Source organism: Bufo gargarizans, unplaced genomic scaffold (assembly GCF_014858855.1).
Source record: "Bufo gargarizans isolate SCDJY-AF-19 unplaced genomic scaffold, ASM1485885v1 original_scaffold_1027_pilon, whole genome shotgun sequence".
Lineage (NCBI taxonomy): Eukaryota > Metazoa > Chordata > Amphibia > Anura > Bufonidae > Bufo > Bufo gargarizans.
Window position 1 is genome coordinate 192,793 of NW_025334205.1, and position 17,661 is coordinate 210,453.

Here is a 17,661-nt window from a genome sequence, read left to right on the forward strand (position 1 = left end):
CAATTTTTCTCGTGCATGGCATTGGGGGACACAGCACCATGGGACGTCCAAAAGCAGTCCCTGAGGGAGGGAAGAAACAACGCCATGCCGGCAATCTAAAGCAGAGCTGCTTGCAGAACCTTGCGCCCCAGGCTGGCGTCAGAAGAAGCCAGGGAATGAATATGGTAAAACTTAGAGAAAGTGTGAACTGACGCCCCGGTGGCGGCCCGCCAGACCTGGGAAGCTGATGCCTGATGATGCACCGCCCAGGAAGCCCCAACTGCCCTAGTCGAATGAGCGGTCAACCTGGAAGGGGGAGCACAGCCCTTCGTGACATAGACATCCTTGACGGCCGACTGAACCCAGTGAGAGATGGTGGCCTTAGAGGCAGGCAAACCCTTACAAGGGCCCGCCGGGACCACAAAAAGAGAGTCTGAACAACGGAGGGGTTTCGTGAGGCGAAGATACAGGCGAAGAGCCCGAACAACATCCAGGCAATGGAGGGATTTCTCCCTAGAGTGAGAAGGATTAGGGCAGAAGGAAGGAAGGACGATTTCCTCATTAATATGAAACGAGGAGACCACCTTCTGGAGAAAGGAGGGAACGGGGTGCAAAACCACCTTGTCCTGATGGAACACCAGGAAAGGCGAACGGCAAGAAAGCGCCGCCAGTTCGGAGACCCGGCGGATGGAGGTGACGGCCACGAGGAAGGCCACCTTAAACGAGACAAACGACAGAGAGATCTCTGCCAAGGGCTTGAAGGGTGAAGACTGAAGGGCGTCGAGGACGAGATTCAGGTCCCACGGCACCACCGGAAAACGAAACGGAGGGGCTCGGCAAGCAACACCCTGTAGAAAAGTCCTAACCTGAGCCCGCAAGGCCACAGGACGCTGGAAGAGGACCGAGAGGGCCGAAATCTGCCCTCTGAAAGAAGCCAGACGAAGACCCTTCTCAAAACCGGCCTAAAGGAAGGCCAGAATGTTAGAGACGGAGAAACGGAGAGGACGAAACCGCCTCGGACTCGCACCAGGCAAAATACGCTCTCCAGGTCCGGTAGTAAATGCGGGCCGACTGGGGTTTGCGAGCGTGAAGCATCGTCTGGATGACCGAATCCGAGAGGCCACGGGACTTCAGGACCGCGGTCTCAACAGCCACACCGTCAAACAAAGCTGAGGTAAATTCGGGTGGAACAGAGGGCCCTGAGAAAGGAGATCGTGGTGCAGAGGAAGTCGCCACGGAACGTCGGCGAGCAGAAACACCAGATCTGCGTACCACGCTCTGCGGGGCCAATCCGGAGCCACCAGGATCGCCGGAACACGGGCTGCCTTGAGACGCTTGAGTACTCGGGGCAGGAGAGGAATGGGGGGAAACGGGTACAGAAGGTCGAACTGAGATCAAAGCAGAACTAGGTCGTCGACTGCGAGAGCCTGATGGTCCCTGGACCGCACGACATAGCACGGGAGCCTGTGGTTGAGGCGCGACGCGAAGAGATCCACGTCTGGAGTTCCCCAACGGTGACAAAGTTGGAGGAACACTTCTGGGTGGGGAGACCATTCGCCCGGGTCGACGAGCTGAAGACTGAGGAAGTCTGCCGCCCAATTGTCGACCCCGGGAATGTGTACGGCGGAGAGGACGGGAACGTGCTTCTCCGCCCACCGCAGGATATGGGAGGATTCCTGTAGGGCCATCACACTCCTGGTGCCCCCTTGGTGGTTCAGATAGGCCACGGCGGTGGAATTGTCCGTCTGAACCCGGATCGGGAGACGTGGGGTCCAGTGAGACAGTGCCAGGAAAATTGCCCTGAGTTCGAGAACATTGATCTGCAGGGAGGACTCCTGAACAGACCAAAGACCCTGGACAGTAAGGGACTCGAGGAACACCTGCCCGAGGCGAGCGTCGAAGATCATGCCCAGAAAGAGCATCCTCCGGCATGGGACGAGAGAGGACTTGGAGTAGTTGATGAGCCACCCGAACTGGGCAAGAGCCGAGAGGGTGATGCCAAGGCTGGACAGGTTGTCCTCCAATGACGGGGCCCGAATCAGAAGATCGTCCAGGTAATGCACCAAGGCGACCCCCTTGGCATGGAGAAGGGCCACGAGAGGCGCTAGCACCTTGGTGAAGACCCTCGGTGCGGAGGCCAGGCCAAAAAGCAGGGCAACAAATTGAAAATGAAGAGAACCCACTGCAAAACGAAGGAACTTTTGATGGGAGAGGGCAATGGGGACGTGCAGATAAGCATCCTGAATATCGATGGACGACAGGAACTCGTCCGCCTCCAAGGAGGCGATCACCGACCGGAGGGATTCCATGCGGAAATGACGGACCCGGACAAAGTGATTGAGCGCCTTCAGGTCCAGTATTGGATGGAGCGAACCGTCCTTCTTGGGAACCATAAACATATTTGAGTAGAAACCCTGAAAGCATTCTGACTCCGGAACCGGAACGATGACCCCTAGAGAGCGAAGGGAACGAATGGCCTGAAAAAACTCTTCTGCTCCGGCGGGAGACCTGGGGGGCGACATCAGGAAGAACCGTCCCGACGGAAGACCGGAAAATTCGATCTTGTATCCGGAGGAAACCACCTCCAGAACCCAAGCGTCTTCCACACTTGCTTGCCAGACATTCTGAAAGGTGAGCAGGCGCCCTCCCACCTTGACCGAGTCATGCGGAAGGAGGCTTAGTGGACTGGGGGCGAGCAAGTTTGGGCTTGGCATGCCAGGAGGGCTTGGCCTTAAAGGATGGCCTGGTGGATTTCTTGTCTGATCGGGCGGGAGGGGCCCGAAAGGACTGCGCCCGAGAGGACGACCCAGGGAAGCGACGGCGGCGAGGCTGGTTCTGGGGAAGAAAAGAACTCTTACCGCCAGTGGCCTCAGAGATGAGCTCCTCCAAACGCATCCCAAAGAGCTTCCCACCGAGAAAGGGAAGGGAAATTAGAGCCTTCTTGGAGGCGGAATCCGCTGCCCAAGAACGAAGCCATATGGTGCGGCGAATAGCCACAGAGTTAGCGGCCGCACGGCCGGAGCGGCGGGCCGATTCCATAGAGGCATCGCAAAGAAACTTGGATGCCTGGTAAATTTGAGAGGCAAAAGCACTGCCAGATCCCCCTGGGCCGAGTCTGGAGGTAAGGCTCGGACAAGCTGTTTTGCCCAGATAGCGCAGGCCTTGGCCACCCAAGAGGCGGCAAACGCAGGACGGATGGCGGCACCCACTGCCACGAACACGGACTCGGCCAAGGAGTCGACCCGTTTGTCAGTGGGATCCGACAAGGAAGCCGCGTCAGCCAGGGGAAGGGTAGTAGCTTTCGCCAGGCGAGCAACCTGAGGAGGAACCGTCCAGAGGTTGACGGAGTCCTCAGAAAAAGGATAAGGGACATCCGAGGCCTTGGTAAGGTGAAGGCGCCTATCAGGGTGACGCCACTCCTTAGCCAGAAGTGCGTCAAGATCATCGTGATTCGGGAAAACTACAGTGGACCATCTAGAACGGCGGAAGGACACCGACTCCTGAGAGGAGGAGGAAGAAGGATCGCCCTGCACATGGAGTGCGTCCCGGACGGCTTTAATGAAATCCTGTATGGCCGCAGACATCGCCGAGCACCGCTCTGATTCAGAATCAAAAGTAGAGGAGTCCCCAGGAGCGGCGGAAGCGGCTGAAGAAGAAATCTCGCCCGTCTCAGACCTATCCGGGGAGTGATCCGGGGTAGCTGAGGAAGAGTGGGACCCGGCCGAGACCGTACGAGGTCGCTTGCGGGATCTCGTGCCAGAGCGAGAACGGACGTCCCAAGCAGGGAAGTCCCTGCTAGAGGCGGCCGCAATCTGGGCAGGCAGGAGGTCCAGAGACTGCGCCAGGGATTGGGAGAGGCTGGCAAGGTTCCCTATGGCTTGGGACAGGGTAGTAGCCCATTCCGGAAGGACCGACATGGAGGGGACCGCAGGAGCGGCCTGGGCGGGCCTGGGGTTGAGGCACTGCGCGCAGAGGGAAGTAGAATGGCCGCATGGGAACTTCCTATTACACAGGAAACAGGCATAATGTGTGGAAATCGCCACAGGGGGATTGGGGTCCCGACCAGAGGAAGACATGAGGGCTTAGGATGGAGCCTACAAGGAGAAAAAAACAGCCAGAAAAGGCTGCCTACCAGAACCTATGGTGCTGTGTCCCAGATAGAGGAACCGATTGCATGAGCAGCAAGATGGCGATGTGAAGACACTGCAGGAAGCCGGCAGAAAGAGAATGCCCCCTTCCGAAGCCCGCGCTGTACAGGGTTGGAGGAATGCCAAGCTCCTCCCACAGAGGGGAGGGAGAAAGAAAAAAGCCCGGGAAGCCAGGAGTGGGTGGAGGGAAGCTCCACCCCACGTGACCTGTGGCCTAGTCGGCCGAAAAGCGGGGGCCTAGATTTGGGATGTGCGGCCGGAAACGGACACCCGCGATCGCGGTAGCGTCCGGGAGCAGCCACGGAGCGGGAGGGACACAGTGCTGAGTGAACTGGCCCTGGGAACGCCGAAAAAAGAGCCCATAAGAGCGGATGCAGTGGAGGAACACTCAGTTATGCAGGAAGGAGCCGCATGTCAGGAGCCGTCTTAAAGGGGCCGGACCCAGAAAACAACATGGGCCTCCTTGCAGGACTATGGCTCCAAATGACCCCCAGGAGGTAGGAGAAGTGCCAGAGGCACTAAGCAGGTCTGGGAGAGGAGGTAGGGAGGGGGAAGGGGGCTACAGGGTCCCTGCATGGATCCGGATCCCTACTTACCTTCCGACGTTCTCAGGCGCAGCAATGACCACCCCCTCGGCAGACTCAACACGGAAGCCGTGGGTCCACCGGAATTCCACTGCGGAAGCAGTTTCAAGTGGGGACTGGGTGGCTCCCAGGTACCTGAGTACGCGCCCGCAGGGGGGCAATTAAAGTGGAACACGATGGAGCCACCCCTGCAGCAGGCCGAAACCTGCAGAGAAAAAGAGAAATGAAAAGAATAAAATAAAAAAATAAAAATTAGCAGGATAACCTGCTGAAAAAAAGGTAGCAGGTCATGTCTGCCTCCTATGGACACTAGAACTAGACTGATCTCTCTCGACTCTGGCAAAGGGGTATAGCCCACCTGGGCGGAGCCAACACTTTTTTGTTTCTAGTGTCAGCTTCCTAGTGGCAGCTGGGCGTATACCCATGGTGCTGTGTCCCCCAATGCCATGCACGAGAAATACATGTTTAACTCTTTAAGCAGTGGACCACTACTGTGGCATGGGCCACTGGACAGCCGTTCATATGTGGCTTATAACGCCCTCCAGAGCTGTGTGCCTTTGCACCACTTGATCTGTGATCCCACCTTGCATATGCTGGACCATCTGTATAAGCAGCATAAAGCAAGGGCATTATACTGTAAGAGGGTCAGACAGGGGTAATATACTGTGTAAGAGGCACTTGTAGGGGGAATTTTACTGGATGATGGCACATCAGGGGGCAATATACTGTGTGAGAAGCATGTAGGGGGCAATATACTTTGTGAGGGGCACATGTAGGGAATGCTATACTGTATGAAAGGCAAAGCAGAAGGCACAATACTGTATGGGGACACAAAAGGGCATCAAAGTGTGTTGGAGGCATATAAAAGGGCATTATACTGTGTAGTGGTCCACAAAAGGGGCCTCCATATTAACGTGTGACAGGGTGGAGCTTAGATGTGACAGAGGCTCCCATACCAAATCTGCCCCTGGCTTTTGGGGACCCACATGGATGATTTTACATGCAGGAGGAGGATGAGGTGCAAGGACTTGAGGATGAGGAGGAGTTGGTGGTAGAGGGGGACATGGAGTTTTCAGAAGCACAGCTATGGGACGAGGCTGACACTCATTCTGGCAGACATGATGATGACAACCACGCTGGCCCTGACCAACCATCATAGTGCAGCAAGGATGTGGAAAGCACAGGGATCAGTATAGTTGGGACAGTTGGCAACTATGATACCACAGAAGCTTCAGATTGATCGTTTATCGTGTAGTTGGTGGCAGTATTACACTGCCAAATGATCGATAACAAGCATTACTACAAATGCAATCATTAGAAAATCTGCCCCTGTGATACAGGCTTAACCCTTCCTAAACAATGTTTGCAGTAAGGTCACACTATCCACAGTAGGTGGTAATATCCATGTGAATGCCAGGAACCAATGTTTCCCAGAGCATCACACTGCCTTCTTTAATTCCATACACGTGCACCTTGGCCGTCCACATAATGTGAAATAAAACATGTTTCTTAAGACCACTTCTTCTTCTTTTGCTCCATGCTTGAGTTCTGATGTTCAACTGCTCATTGTATGTGGTTTTGGTGCTGGACAGGTACAGCAAACTATGATGTACCGACACCTTTCTATTATGGTCAGCATTGAACTAGATGAGGTTGTCTTTTCTCCCTAGATAAATCAATGACCTTTGGGTGCTCAAGACCCCGTCACACATTTACTGGTTGATCTTCCTTGTACACTTTGTCACTAAGATCCTTATGATTGCCCATTCTTCCTGCTTCCAAACTGTCACCTTCAAAAAACAACTGTTCACATGCTGCTACTATATCAAACTCCTTGAGAATATGGTCCCATGGAGTGGAAGTCAGGAGGTCATGACCACTGTTGCCATTAACAATAAATTTTTAACAGCCAATTTGAAAACTGCACTGACTTGCATGCCAACGAGGTTCTAGGCCACATAGTGATCATGACCCTGTGGGATCACATCCTGGCAGTACAATTGTCACAAGATAATTACTGTTATTCATGTTACCTGTCAGTGGTTTTAATTTTATGGCTGAACTGTACATATATATATAATATTAAAGGGAATCAGCACAATTTAGCTTATTGAACCAGGCACAGTTACTGCTATGGCTTTCACCAATGGCTTGCACCTATATTATTGTAATCCCTTGCTGCTTTTCAGAGAAAATTGACTTTGTTCAAATATGTAAATTGCCTTTTTAGTGCACCAAAGGTGGGAACTAGCCCTTCAGTGCAACCCAGCTCCACCTGTACACAGGAAGCCCCTCCTTCCCTTGTTTGATTGACACAGCTATGGTTATAAATTCTGCTCTCACCTGGCTCTGCAGTCTTATACCTGTGCCATTTGTCACAAATTTGGCGCATGTACGGTAGAAGTAGTTCATGTACTTCGCATGTACCAAATTTGCGGCACATGGTGTAGGATCAAGATTACAGGGCCAGGCAACGGTGGAATTTAGAGATTTCTAACAAGGTTTTTCTGGTGGAAAGTAGCCACGGATTACGATAATAAAGTTGCAGTTTTAATACTATGAAAGCCCTACCAGTAACTGTGCTTGGTTCAATATGCTAAATTGTGCTGACAGGCTCCATTTAAAGTGTAAAAAAAATCTAAAAACTTTAAATTCTACATGATTTTGTACCTTAATGATAATATATAATGTTTTGCCCACTTTAAAGGGTAATTCAGCACAAAAACTGCTCTGGAGAGGGATCTGGAGAAAACAAATATGGGTAGGTCGGAACTTTTTGGTGACCAAGATCCACTACTGGACTGACCTCAGTGATAAAATGCCCTAATGGCTTCTCTTACTTCAAGTGTATGTCTCCACCTACCCCACATCCTCCACATGGTGGGCCACGTCATCTCTTGTTTCTTTGTTGTTTTCTCCGGTTCCACATTAGATGGGTGCGTATCTTAAAAAGACCACATACATACATGGAATATTGGCAGATCATCATTATCTCAATATAGTCTGTAGTTACTACTATGTGAAATAATTCAGAATGCTGCCTATCTTCTTAAAGAGGATCTTTATTTCCTTAAGGACCCTGCCATTTTTTACCTTAAAGGGAACCTGTCATGTGGATATTTGATTATAATCTAACTAATTATATACAATCATTAACTACTAAAAAGTGCCTTAGATGTATTCACTTACTGGTGTGACAGATGGTTACCTCATAATATACACACAAAGATACCACATGCTAATGAGCTGTTTCGAGTGCGGCGTGATGTCATTGAGTCCAGTGTATATTTAATTCAGAGCTATAGCCACTCCCCTGCCCACCTGCTGCTGATTCCTATGGAAACAAACTGTCATTCAGCAGCAGGTGGGCGGGGAGAGTCAGGAGCTCATGAATATTCAGGACTCATCATTATCAGCTGGAGCTTTTCAATACAAGATGTTGGCAGATTGACTGAGTCAATTAAAGAAAGGGACCCAGCATTTTGCTAAGAGAATCAGTCACTTATTTATGTTGCCCTTAGTTAGGACACCATAAAACTGGTGACAGGTCCCTTTAAGGACCAGAACACTTTTTGCAAATCTGACATGTGTCACTTTATGTGGTGATAACTTTAAAACACTTTTACTTATTCAAGCCATTCTAAGATTGTTTTCTCATCACCTTGTAATTGTACTTGTACTTCATGACAGTGGTAAATTTGAGTCAAAATATTTCATTTTTATTTTATAAAAAAAATACTAAATTTACCCAAAATTTTGAAAAATTTGCAATTTTCTAAATTTCTATTTCTCTGCTTTTAAAACAGATAGTGATACCTCCTAAAATAGTTATTACTTTACATTTCCCATATGTCTACTTCATGTTTGGATCATTTTGTAAATTACATTTTATTTTTTTGGGACGTTAGAAGTTTAGAAGCAAATCTTGGAAATTTTTCAGAAAATTCACTTTGAGGCTTACATAATAGAAACCACCCATAAATGGCCCAATTTTAGAAACTACACCCCTCAAGGTATTCAAAACTCATTTTACTAACTTTTTTAACCCTTTAGGTGTTCCACAAGAATTAAAGGAAAATGTAGAGGAAATTTCTGAATTTAACTTTTTGGGCAGATTTTCCATTTTAATTTATTTTTTCCAGTAACAAAGCAAGGGTTAACAGCCTAACAAAATTCAATATTTATTGCCTTGATTCTGTAGTTTACAGAAACACCCCATAAGTGGTTGTCATAAACTGCTGTACGGGCATACGGCAGGGCGCAGAAGGAAAGAAACGTCATATGGTTTTTGGAAAGCAGATTTCACTGGCATCATTTTAACTTGCCATGTCACATTTGAAGACCCCCTGATGCACCCCTAGAGTAGAAACTCAAAAAAAGTGACCTCATTTTGGAAACTACGGGATACGGTGGCAGTTTTGTCAGTACTATTTTAGGGTACATATGATTTTGGTTGCTCTATATTACACTTTTTGTGAGGCAAGGTAACAAAAAATAGCTGTTCCATACTTTGAAAGCCGTCATTTTTTTTATTTTTTGGGCGCCTGTCTTATATAGGGGCTCATTTTTTTCGGCATGAGATGACGGTTTGATTTTTGATTTTCTATCTTCATTCAGCAGGACCTTCGCTGACGTCACTGCGCTCACCACGTGGTAAGCGTCATTACGTCACCAAAGGTCCTTTTGCAGATCCCGAAAGAAGAAGCAAGAAGACGATGCCGGCTGCACGATCAATTGGAACAGGCAAGTACATTTTTTTATTTTTTTTTAACACCTCAATCTACATTTTGCTAAGCATTCTGTATTAAGAATTCTATTATTTTCCTTTATAACCATGTTATAAGGGAAAATAAAAATAATGTCCCCATCCCGATCGTCTCCTAACAACCATGCGTGAAAATCGCACTTTCTTGCGGATGATTGCAATTTTCACGCAGCCACATTCACTTCTATGGGGGCCTGCGTTGCATGAAAAACGCACAATATCGAGCTTGCTGAGATTTTCACACAACGCACAAGTAATGAGTGAAAATCACTGCTCATGTACACAGCCCCATTGAAGTGAATGGGTCCGGATTCAGTGCGGGTGCAATGCGTTCACCTCACGCATTGCACCCGCGTGGAATTCTCGCACGTATGAAAGGGGCCTAAGTGTTTTACACAGTGTAACACACCTACAGCTTCCTGCCTGTGAGATCCAGGGGGCTGGATCTCTCAGGCTGTTAAGGAAGGCAGCCACTATGCCTAAGGAAGGCATCGGGCTGCCTTCCCTGCCATCGGGTCCCTGACCTGATAGAAGCTCCCTCTCCGCACATCGCACGTGCCGCGATCAGCGCTGACCGCAGCACATCTAGGGTTAATGCGCCGGCATTAGTGTTTTCCCCGATGTCGGCGCATACAGCAGGGGTTCGTCTATCAGTGACTGCTGAACCCCTGCCGGCTGATTGGGTGGGCACAGCTCCTGCACCCGCCCGATCAGGTCCTTAACCCCTTCCCGACACATGACGTACTACTACGTCATGGGAACCACCACAATTTTCTGTAATAGTACGTCATGGTGCCCGGCAGTCCCTGGTAGCCGGGCCCCTGCTGTATCCGCTGGCATCACTGTAAAAGCCGATGCCAGTGGATTAACCCCTTCTATGCCATGGTCCGCGCTGACCGCGACATAGAAGGGGTTTGTGTCAGGTGAGTGAGCGCATCGAGTCCCCCCGAAAAAAAAACGCCCCTTTTCCCCTTATTTTATAATAAAAAAACAGAAAAAAAAACCACATATTAGGTATCGCCTGCTCTATAAATATATCACATGATCCACCCTGTCCGATAAACACCATAAAAAAATAAAAATAAAAACGGTGTAAAAAAAGGCAATTTTTGTCAACTTACATCACAAAAAGTGCAACACCAAGCGATCAAAAAGGCATATGTCCCACAAAATGGTATCAATAAAACCGTCAACTCATCCCGCCAAAAATTAGCCCTAAGACAATCGCCCAGAAAAAATAAAATATACATATCAGGTATTGCCACGTCCATAACAACCAGCTCTATAAACATATCACATCACCTAACCACTCAGATGAACACCATTAAAAAAAAAAAAAAAAAACATTTGCCACATTACATCACAAAAATTGCAACAGCAAGTGATCAAAAAGGCGTATGCCCCCCCAAGATAGTACCAATCAGACCGTCACCTCATCTCTCAAAATATGAGACCCTACCTAAGAGAATAGGTCAAAAAATAAAAAAGCAATGTCTCTCAGACTATGGATACACTAAAATATCATTAATTTGGTTTCAAAAATGCTATTATTGTGTAAAACTTAAATAAGAAAAAGTAGACATACTAGGTATTGCCACGTCTGTAACGATCTGCTCTATAAAAAAAGTCACATGACCTAATCCCTCAGGTAAATGCTGTAAAAATAAATAAAAACTGCGCCAAAACAACCAATTTTTTGGTCACCTTTCCCCATAAAGTGTAATAATGAATGATCAAAAAAACATATGTACCCAAAAATGGTACCAATAAAAACGTCAACTCTTCCTGCAAAAAACGAGCCCCTGCACAAGACGATCAGCAGAAAAAAATGAATAAATAGGGCGTTCAGAAAATGGAGATACAAAAATGTTTGTTTTCAAAAATGCTTTATTATCTAAAACTGAAACAAACATCATAGAAAGTAGACATATTTGATATAATTTCGTCCGAAACAACCTGCTGTATAAAAATAGCGCGTGATCAAACCTGTCACAAAAAACGTAATATAGAGCAATTAAAAATCATATGTACCCCAAAATAGTACCAATAAAACTGGCACCTTATCCCGTAGTTTCCAAAATGTGGTCACTTTTTTAAGTTTCTACTGTAGGGGTGCATCAGGGGGGCTTCAAATGCGACATGGCATCTAAAAACCAGTTCAGCTAAATCTGCCTTCCAAAAACCATATGGCGTTCCTTTCCTACTGCGCCCTGCCATGTGCCCCTACAGCAGTTTACGACCACATGTGGGGTGTTTCTGTAAGCCGCAGAATCAGGGTAATAAATATTGAGTTTTATTTGGCTGTTAACCCTTGATTTGCTACTGGAAAAAATGGATTAAAATGTAAAATCTGCCCAAAAAGTAAAATGTAATATCCATTTTCCTTTAATTCTTGTGGAACACCTAAAGGGTTAACAAAGTTTGTAAAATCTGTTTTGTATACCTTGAGGGTGTAGTTTCTAAAATGGGGTCATTTTTGGATGGTTTCTATTATGTAAGCCTCACAAAGTGACTTCAGACCTGAACTGGTCCTTAAAAAGTGGGTTTTAGAAATTTGCTTCTAAACTTCTAAGCCTTCTAACGACCCCAAAAAATAAAATGTAAATCTCAAAATGATCCAAACGTGAAATAGACATATGGGAAATGTAAAGTAATAACTAATTTATGAGGTATCACTATCTATTATAAAAGTAGCGAAATTTTAACAATTTGGGAATTTTTCAAAATTTTTGGTAAATTTGGGATTTTTTCACAAATAAAGGTGAAATATATTGACTCAAGTTTATGACTATCATGAAGTACAATGTGTCACCAGAAAACAATCTCAGAATGGCTTGGATAAGTAAAAGTGTTCCAAAGCTATTACCACATAAAGTGACACATGTCAGATTTGCTAAAAATGGCCTGGGCAGGAAGGTGAAAACAGGCCCGGGGTTAAAGAGGTTAAGGGGTTAATGGGATTATGTGTTACAAACTGGTATGCTTACCAGATAGAGCGACCCCTACAGATGCAAACACTTTTTTTTTTCTAAAATGCCTCTCCGTTCCGCCGCTATGTCACCCGCTGTATTTGGTGCCTAATATGTTAATTAAGACCATGGACAGGGAGGAGGAGACATTTGGTTTTCTCAATGGGCGTCTCCTTCTTTCTCCCTGGCTGTAGCGCCATCCAATCGCAGCGGACCGCGTCACAGCCATGGAAAAAAAACTGCTCACCTTCTGCCTGGCTGTGACGCAAATGCAATTAGTTTTGTCTGCATTTGCAATTAGTGGTTTAGTTTTTTCACACGTAATGCATCCGTTTTGAAAACTGAAGACTTACAACCAACATTCCCTACCAACCATCAGTGAAAAACGCTTGGCATCTGGATTGTACAGTATCTGGATGCAATGTGCTTTTCATGGAATCCCTATTCACTTCTATGGGATTAGCATAACGGCTTGTTTACACGACCTTGCCGTGTTTTGCGGTCCGCAAATTGCGGATCTGCAAAACACGGATGCCGCCCGTGTGCCTTCTGCAATTTGCGTAATAGAACACTAGGCCCATTATAGAGATGCCTATTCTTGTCTGCAAAACGGACAAGAATAGGACATGTCTCATAATTTTTGCGTGGTCACGGAACGGAGCAACGGATGCGGACAGCACATGGAGTGCTGTCCGCATCTTTTACGGACCCATTGAAATGAATAGTTCCGTATATGGACCGTATACGGAAAGCAAAAAACTTTTGTGTGAACGAGCCCTAAGCATAAGGGCTGTTTCACACAAGCGGATGCCGTGCGTGACATCCGCTCCGTGAATGACAGCCAAGACCCGATGCAGACTGCAGAGGCACGGAGCAGTAACATGACTGATAATGCTCCGTGCCTCTCTGTGACCTCTTTACTACGAAATCACAGTGACAACTTTATCTCACTGTGATTTCGTAGTAAAGAGATCACAGAGAGGCACGGAGCATTATCAATCATGTTAATGCTCCGTGCTTCTGCAGTCTGCATCGGGTCTTGGCTGTCATTCACGGAACGGATGTCACGCACGGCATCAGCTCGTGTGAAACAGCCCTAAGGGTTCACAAATTCCTACCAGCTCTCAGTTGGAGTTCCTGAGAGCATATGATAAGGTGAACTTTTACAACTGTTCACATGGTGAGGTGCTGCGTGGCGGCCATTGTTGCTGGTGGGGCCCAGTGCCAGGGTGGCATTGAGCTAGCGCATGCGCAGTGTCGGGATAGTGTTCCTTCCCTATGCTGGCATCAGCTTCAGAGAACGAACTGCGCATGCGCTAGCTCGCGCATTGCGAGATTACGGCGTGCTAGCTTTGTAACATTGGGGAGCAAAGAGGAGATTTCGGAGGATGCGGGGCGGTGCTGGGCTCCTTCACAGTGAGCATGGCTGGGCTCAGAGTGAGAGAACGCTGGACTCATCTCTGAAGCATGGAGGAGACAGGACTCATCTAAGGTTCATTTACATATATGGCGGGGACATTTATTTTAGGTTTTTCTCTGAATTGATTTTAATATCATTATTAATGTATTAAAAAGCATTAGAAAAGTGAGAGGATAACTAGGCTTAGAAAGTGATGCAAATGAGCCTCTAGGAACAACAGGGGTGTGAGGAATATCTGGAGTTATCATTTAATGCCTGCCCATTTGCTCTGGGTGAGGGGCAGTTGGCAGAGGAAACAGGCTCCACAAGTGGCGCTTCCTCAAAGCAGAACAAGTGTTTACATTTCACTCTCCCTTCAGCCAAGCTGGAAGCAAGCTCCACTGACAAGTTAACCGCCTGCTGGGGGGCCATGCTGCTCTTCTAGAACAAAAAAGAAATCAGCAGACATCATTGAACTGGGAGTTCATAAGAAATTATGAAATGACCATACATCTGATAAATACACTGTTTAAGTGTTTGAGACCCTGGCACCGAGACGGACGTTCTCCAGGTCGTCCTTTGCTTATAGGAGGCAGGGAAAGGGAGATATGGAGAACTCCTAGTAGGAACCAAATTGCGGCCCCTTGTTTGGTCTTTAAATGCACCAGTGATCCAGGCGGATCCGTTGGCACTTGAACCATCTCCCTATTTTTGTTGGCACTAGAACCATCTCCCTATGACCTTCCGGTGAGGAGCTATGATCCATAATGGGTTTATGGATTTTTGGCTACCAGGGCCAAAGGGAGGGGGAGTGGGATTCTCCCAGGGCGAGGGAGGAGCGTGACCGACTAAGGGTTAAGTGCCTGTGCAGGGCAGTGGCCATTGTCTTTCTCTGAAGGGAGGTCACGCCGGGTATTGTGTTTGGAGGGACCTGGAAATCCTGCTTATGTCACCGCCTCCCGTGTGACTGTAGCATCCAACCATACAAGACTACAGCTTTAAAGGACCACATACATATCCGGTAACTGATTTTATCTGTTAACTTTGATTGTACCATCATCTGTATTTGCATATCGGACCATTGTATATAATCTGTTTGTATATAGTGTTGTGTCTAGTGCGCCCTTCGGCAATGAAATATATAATTTAATTTAATCTTGCGCTGTTCTTTATCTCGATTCATATATCCCACACGTCCGTGTCTTGGGATCACATTATATGCTTTTACGCTGGGTTCAGACCTGAGCGTTCTGAAAGGAGCGCTCTGTATGCGCAATTGTACCGGCGTTTGCAATCGCGCATACAGAGACAAGCGAACGCCCATTGTCGCACGTTCCCGAAAGTCTATGTACGGCACGGGTGTCAAACACAAGGCCCGCAGACCTCGTCATGTGGCCCGCGTAGCTGCCGCCGGCCGCCAGCCTTCACCTTTTATTCTCACTTTTTTTTTTTTTGGACACAAGAAAGCCACCGCTTCAGTGCATGCGCGGCAGCCTACAAGCCAGAGAACGTCTGCCCTCTAGCGGCGCCGGCCGTTCTACACAGGAAACCTCCACTTTCAGGGGTGTGGAATTCCTATCGCCCGACGCCCGGGACATGCAGTTCCGGGCGCCGGGCAAGTAGTTTGAACAGTTGTTTAGCCCTGTGCGGGCAAGTAGCAGGGACATGTCGGTTGGGCAGTAATAGGAGCGGTCATATGCTAGCCACGAGCTGACCGCTCCTACATCTATGTCAGCCTGCCCCTGCATCGTGCATATAAGTACCGTACATATCACTTCCTGCAGGCGGCCCCCGCTCCTCCCGGCTCCTGTATCAAAGTCTCCGCCCACCTGCCGGCACAGGAGCGCACAGTAAGTCAACACACCGTCTCCAGAGACTGAGTAATTGCAGGCCAAGATGGGAGAAGAGGATGTTGGATAACACTGACAGCATTATGTCAGTGTTATCCAACACATTCCAGAACTGTAAGGGTTACATAGCATCATAAATCAGTATAATGCTATGTGACCCCAGTCAGCCCTTGCAGGTCAGGCCGGGAGCTGCGATGTGGACAGGCTCCGGGAGGAACGCTCATCTGCAGGGGTGTCAGAAATAAAGGTTGTGCTGTCTGTCTTCTGAGGCTCTGGCCCTGCCTGCAATCTGCACTGCACGTGGCACTTGATAAACTATAATGTCTCCCTGTTGCCCCCATACATTATAACGTCTCCTTGTGGCTGCCCCCATACAGTATAACGTCTCCTTGTGGCCCCATACAGTATAACGTCACCTTGGGGCTGCCCTAGTGCCCCCATACAGTATAACGTCTCCTTGTGGCCCCATACAGTATAACGTCACCAAGCGGCTGCCCCCGCACAGTATAACGTCACCCTGTGGCCCCTGCCCCCATACAGTATACAACCGTATACATCCTACAGATACAACCGGCCCTTTGAGGGTGACCAAACTGCTGATGCGGCCCCCGATGAATTTGAGTTTGACACCCCTGATTGTACGGGAACGCGTGACAAGACGCCCCAAAGAAGCTCATGTACTTCTTGGGGCGTCGGGCGTTTTACAGCGCGATCGTACGGGCTGTAAAATGCCCAGGTGAGAACCATTCCCATAGGGAATCATTGGTTTCTCCTTGTTGAGCGTTTTACAGCGCGTAGGAACGCGCTGTAAAACGCTCAGGTGTGAACCCAGCCTTAGGGTTGGTTTCTAACCTGATATAACCTTGTTAATGGACCAGGCTTATATCTAACGAGAAACTGGTGGTAGTCTAATGGGCTGGCAGTGCTCTGTTTCACTGGGGCAGTAAAAGGGCTTTTCCAGTTTGTCAGGGTTGCGAGCGAGTGTTGTTCCACGCTGGAGGTCGCGTTGGCTACCCCCCTCACTCCCTGTGGACAGGGGGTGTCGGTGTAAAACTGTGCCAAGCTGACCTTACATACTCCCAGGGAGGGCATAATGTCACATCTTGGTAACCAGTGATGAAACCGCACTGCGTGATCCCAACGTACAGTGATGTCTGGCGGGGCTGCGAGGTGTGGTTTGTCACGGGGGCATTGCCATTATAGGCTCTGCTGTCTCTGAAACTGCTGCACTCTCTCCACTTTGACGGGGCCAGGCGTAGTCATGTTTTCACTACTGGTCCTGTCAAAGTGCAGAGGACACCCCCGTTGCTCCTAGAGGCTCATTTCATATAGTAAAACATCTTTTTTCTCAGCAATTAGGGCACATATGAACATGGGACCAACACAGTGGCCTTCAGCTGCCATGAAACAGGTCAGTCAGTTTCATAGGTACAAATCTGCTGACAGATGCCCTTTAAGCAGTTTGATGATTCAAACCTGAATAGGTTAACACGTATCAGTGAGGTGGAGTGTTTGAGATAAAACATCCAGAGACATTGCCTCCACACTGAGGAATCCTCTGAAGAATGTGGAGCTCTAAGTCCCACGCCAGATTTTGCCTCTAAATCATATCTTTCATAAACTGGGGTTGACTCTAATTTCTGCGTCTAACAGCACTACTAGATCACGTAACCTAAAATCAGGGGCAGACTGGCCATAGACAATACAGGGAAATTTTCTGGTGGGCTGATGCCCAGGGGGCCACTTGAGCCTTCCGCATGGCCCAAGAGCCCCTCATATAGAGGGACTGGGTTAAGTATAATCTATATGAGGGGCCTTGGCATTGGGGGGCATGTTTTATAGTTTGGATAAGCCCTTTAATGTAGGAGCATCAGGTACTTATGTACTTGACTGGCAGCTGCAGGTGCCCTTCTGAATTCAGCCGTATCGCCCTTCTCAGGACTGTGATAGTGTTGAATACTGCAGTG

General features: G+C 48.1%; 1 long non-coding RNA gene across 1 annotated transcript in view; it reads right to left on the minus strand.

The window, feature by feature from the left end:
• The window catches only part of LOC122922890, a 29,529-nt gene that overhangs the window by 6,821 nt on the left and 5,047 nt on the right, over positions 1-17,661 (minus strand). The window contains exon 3 of the long non-coding RNA XR_006387205.1: positions 7,575-7,655. This is a non-coding gene — a long non-coding RNA (uncharacterized LOC122922890). The remainder of the gene's footprint in view (positions 1-7,574; positions 7,656-17,661) is intronic.